This window comes from Syngnathus scovelli, unplaced genomic scaffold (assembly GCF_024217435.2).
Source record: "Syngnathus scovelli strain Florida unplaced genomic scaffold, RoL_Ssco_1.2 HiC_scaffold_100, whole genome shotgun sequence".
NCBI lineage: Eukaryota > Metazoa > Chordata > Actinopteri > Syngnathiformes > Syngnathidae > Syngnathus > Syngnathus scovelli.
The window spans coordinates 19919-25000 of NW_026061191.1; positions in this window are offsets into that span (position 1 = coordinate 19919).

The following is a 5082-nucleotide window of genomic DNA, read 5'->3' on the forward strand; positions in this document are numbered from 1 at the left end:
TTAAAAATTGTCTAAGTGCCAGCGGAAGCTGTCACACGAACTGTCCTAGCTACCACGGTGCCCATCCCGGGCAGTGACGGCAAAAGGCCGATGTGTGTTTATGGAAGTCTGAATAATTTCTAAGTGCCAACGGCTCAACCGCCGTAAAGTGTCCGCCTCGGCTGGTTCTCCCGGTCGGCCCGAACGAGCGAAAATTCGGCCTCTTCCCCTGGAGGTCCGGAACATTTTGGCGAATATTTTCAAAGTGCCAACGGCTGCTCCGCCGTAAAGTGTCCGCCTCGGCTGGTTCCCCCGGTCGGCCAGAACAAGTGAAAATTCGGCCTCTTCCCCTGGAGGTCCGGAACATTTTGGCGAATATTTTCAAAGTGCCAACGGCTGCTCCGCCGTAAAGTGTCCGCCTCGGCTGGTTCCCCCGGTCGGCCAGAACAAGTGAAAATTCGGCCTCTTCCCCTGGAGGTCCGGAACATTTTGGCGAATATTTCCTAAGTGCCAACGGCTGCTCCGCCGTAAAGTGTCCGACTCGGCTGGTTCCCCCGGTCGGCCAGAACAAGTGAAAAATCGGCCTCTTCCCCTGGAAGTCCGGCCGAGTTAAGGCAAATATTTCCTAAGTGCCAACGGCTGCTCAGCCTTAAAGGGTCCGACTCGGCTGGTTCCCGATGTCGGCCAGAACAAGTGAAAATCCGGCCTCTTCCCCTGGAAGTCCGGCCGAGTTAAGGCGAATATTTCCTAAGTGCCAACGGCTGCTCAGCCTTAAAGTGTCCGACTCGGCTGGTTCCCGATGTCGGCCAGAACAAGTGAATATTCGGCCTCTTCCCCTGGAGGTCCGGAACATTTTGGCAAATATTTCCTAAGTGCCAACGGCTGCTCCGCCGTAAAGTGTCCGACTCGGCTGGTTCCCGATGTCGGCCAGAACAAGTGAAAATCCGGCCTCTTCCCCTGGAAGTCCGGCCAAGTTCGGCGAATATTTCCTAAGTGCCAACGGCTGCTCCGCCGTAAAGAGACCGACTCGGCTGGTTCCCGATGTCGGCCAGAACAAGTGAAAATTCGGCCTCTTCCCCTGGAGGTCAGTTGAAGTTTAACGAATATTTCCTAAGTGCCAACGGCTGCTCCGCCGTAAAGTGTCCGACTCGGCTGGTTCCCGATGTCGGCCAGAACAAGTGAATATTCGGCCTCTTCCCCTGGAGGTCCGGAACATTTTGGCAAATATTTCCTAAGTGCCAACGGCTGCTCCGCCGTAAAGAGTCCGACTCGGCTGGTTCCCGATTTCGGCCAGAACAAGTGAAAATTCGGCCTCTTCCCCTGGAAGTCCGGCCGAGTTCGGCGAATATTTCCTAAGTGCCAACGGCTCTTGCGCCGAAAAGCGTCCGACTCGGCTGGTTCCCGATGTCGGCCAGAACAAGTGAATATTCGGCCTCTTCCCCTGGAGGTCCGTTCAAGATTAACGAATATTTTCTAAGTGCCAACGGCTGCTCCGCCGTAAAGCGTCCGTCTCGGCTGGTTCCCGATGTCGGCCAGAACAAGTGGAAATTCGGCCTCTTCCCCTGGAAGTGCGGCCAAGTTTGGCGAATATTTCCTAAGTGCCAACGGCTGCTCCGCCGTAAAGCGTCCGACTCGGCTGGTTCCCGATGTCGGCCAGAATAAGTGGAAATTCGGCCTCTTCCCCTGGAGGTCAGTTGAAGTTTAACGAATATTTTCTAAGTGCCAACGGCTGCTCCGCCGTAAAGCGTCCGACTCGGCTGGTTCCCGATGTCGGCCAGAACAAGTGAAAATTCGGCCTCTTCCCCTGGAAGTGCGGCCAAGTTAAGGCAAATATTTCCTAAGTGCCAACGGCTGTTCCGCCGTAAAGGGTCCGACTCGGCTGGTTCCCGATGTCGGCCAGAACAAGTGAAAATTCGGCCTCTTCCCCTGGAGGTCAGTTGAAGTTTAACGAATATTTTCTAAGTGCCAACGGCTGCTCCGCCGTAAAGCGTCCGACTCGGCTGGTTCCCGATGTCGGCCAGAACAAGTGAAAATTCGGCCTCTTCCCCTGGAGGTCCGTTCAAGTTTAACGAATATTTTCTAAGTGCCAACGGCTGCTCCGCCGTAAAGCGTCCGACTCGGCTGGTTCCCGATGTCGGCCAGAACAAGTGAAAATTCGGCCTCTTCCCCTGGAGGTCAGTTGAAGTTTAACGAATATTTTCTAAGTGCCAACGGCTGCTCCGCCGTAAAGCGTCCGACTCGGCTGGTTCCCGATGTCGGCCAGAACAAGTGAAAATTCGGCCTCTTCCCCTGGAGGTCAGTTGAAGTTTAACGAATATTTTCTAAGTGCCAACGGCTGCTCCGCCGTAAAGCGTCCGACTCGGCTGGTTCCCGATGTCGGCCAGAACAAGTGAAAATTCGGCCTCTTCCCCTGGAGGTCCGTTCAAGTTTGGGGAATATTTTCTAAGTGCCAACGGCTGCTCCGCCTTAAAGCGTCCGACTCGGCTGGTTCCCGATGTCGGCCAGAACAAGTGAAAATCCGGCCTCTTCCCCTGGAAGTCCGGCCGAGTTAAGGCAAATATTTCCTAAGTGCCAACGGCTGCTCAGCCTTAAAGGGCCCGACTCGGCTGGTTCCCGATGTCGGCCAGAAGAAGTGACAATTCGGCCTCTTCCCCTGGAGGTCTTTTCAAGTTTAACGAATATTTTCTGAGTGCCAACGGCTGCTCCGCCTTAAAGCGTCCGACTCGGCTGGTTCCCGATGTCGGCCAGAACAAGTGACAATTCGGCCTCTTCCCCTGGAGGTCCTTTCAAGTTTAACGAATATTTTCTAAGTGCCAACGGCTGCTCCGCCGTAAAGCGTCCGACTCGGCTGGTTCCCGATGTCGGCCAGAACAGGTGAAAATTCGGCCTCTTCCCCTGGAGGTCCGTTCAAGTTTGGCGAATATTTTCTAAGTGCCAACGGCTGCTCCGCCTTAAAGTGTCCGACTCGGCTGGTTCCCGATGTCGGGCAGAACAAGTGACAATTCGGCCTCTTCCCCTGGAAGTCCGGCCGAGTTTGGCGAATATTTTCTAAGTGCCAACGGCTGCTCCGCCGTAAAGAGTCCGACTCGGCTGGTTCCCGATGTCGGCCAGAAAAAGTGACAATTCGGCCTCTTCCCCTGGAGGTCCTTTGAAGTTTAGCGAATATTTTCTAAGTGCCAACGGCTCTTGCGCCGAAAAGCGTCCGCCTCGGCTGGTTCCCGCGGTCGGCCGTAATAGGCGAAAATTCGGCCTCTTCCCCTGGAGCGACCTCCAAATTTGGGCGAAATTTTTTCTAAGTGCCTAAAGGTACCAGGGGTTTGGGTACCAGGGGTGCATTACCAACTGGTCTTTTGTCAACCCATGTACTTTTTCTAGAGTACATGGGTTGGTCCCCCCACTTAGTGTACTCATCACTTTACCCCCCTTTCGCAAAATATAGTCAGAACGAGCATGGGGGACGCAATTGTTTTCCATGCAAATCAATTGGGCCTGGTCCGAGCGCTGGTAACGGCCGCCAGCAAGCGTCCCCTGCTCGGATAGCAGAACTGAAGAAGGCACGGCACTTCCAGAGAGAGAGAGAAAATTTTCTAAGTGCCACATTTCTCAAAAATTTTCAAAGTGCCACATCTCTCAAAAAATTTCTAAGTGCCACATCTCTCAAAAAATTTCTAAGTGCCACATCTCTCAAAAAATTTCTAAGTGCCACATCTCTCAAAAACTTTCAAAGTGCCACATCTCTGAAAAACTTTCTAAGTGCCACGTCTCTGAAAAATTTTCTAAGTGCCACGGCACGGCTGTGAAATATTCAAAGTCCTACAGGCATTGGCAGAATGCGCGGACGGCCGTCTGCTCCCGGCGGCCGCCGCGAAGCTACTACCCCCTCCCGGGGACGGCTGTCTGCTCCCGGCAGCCGTCCTTACCCCCCTCCCCCGTTTGCACCGCCTGAAGTTAGACCCGCCTTGGTAGGGCCCCCACCGGCCCCGGCTCGCCGGCGTTGGGTGGACGGTTCCTGCCCACTTGCGGGTCCCGGTCGCTTGGCAACCGACCGGGGAGGACCAGCCGCCTCCTTAAACACAGGCTGGAAGGGAAATCCGGTCAAGCTACGGAGGACCGGCCGCCTCCTTAAACACAGGCCGGAAGGGAAATCCGATCAAGCTACGGAGGACCGGTCGCCTCCCTAAACACAGGCCGGGCAAAAATCTGCGAATGGGCCCGTCAAGGGTAGTGGGTCATCCAAGGTGGGAGGTACCGGCCGCCTCCTTAAACACAGGCCGGGCAAAAATCTGCGAATGGGCCCGTCAAGGGTAGTGGGTCATCCAAGGTGGGAGGTACCGGCCGCCTCCTTAAACACAGGCCGGGCAAAAATCTGCGAATGGCCCGTCAAGGGTAGAAGGTCATCCAAGGAGGGAGGTACCGGCCGCCTCCTTAAACACAGGCCGGGCAAAAATCTGCGAATGGCCCGTCAAGGGTTGTTGGTCATCCAAGGAGGGAGGTACCGGCCGCCTCCTTAAACACAGGCCGGGCAAAAATCTGCGAATGGCCCGTCAAGGGTTGTTGGTCATCCAAGGAGGGAGGTACCGGCCGCCTCCTTAAACACAGGCCGGGCAAAAATCTGCGAACGGCCCGTCAAGGGTTCTGTCTCATCCAAGAAAGGGGTACCGGCCGCCTCAGAGGCCGGAGCGAAGGGGGCGAAAGGCTGTCGATGGGGAAGGATCGGGGCCACGGCTAATCTAGCGATGCCCGCGTCGGGCGGTCACTCCGACGAATGAGCGGGGCCGAATCCGGCGCGAGGCGGCCTTCAGGCACGTGGTTCGAGACGACCTCACCCGGCTCTAGCCCGGAGGATCGGAGGCAACGGCCGTCTCCTTAAGCTAAGGCCGGACGAAAATCTGCGGATGCGGTCCATCCAAGGCAGACGGAGGTACCGGCCGCCTCGGTAAACAATGCCCGGGCAAAAATCTGCGAACGGCCCGTCAAGGGTTCTGTCTCATCCAAGAAAGGGGTACCGGCCGCCTCAGAGGCCGGAGCGAAGGGGGCGAAAGGCTGTCGATGGGGAAGGATCGGGGCCACGGCTAATCTAGCGATGCCCGCGTCGGGCGGTCA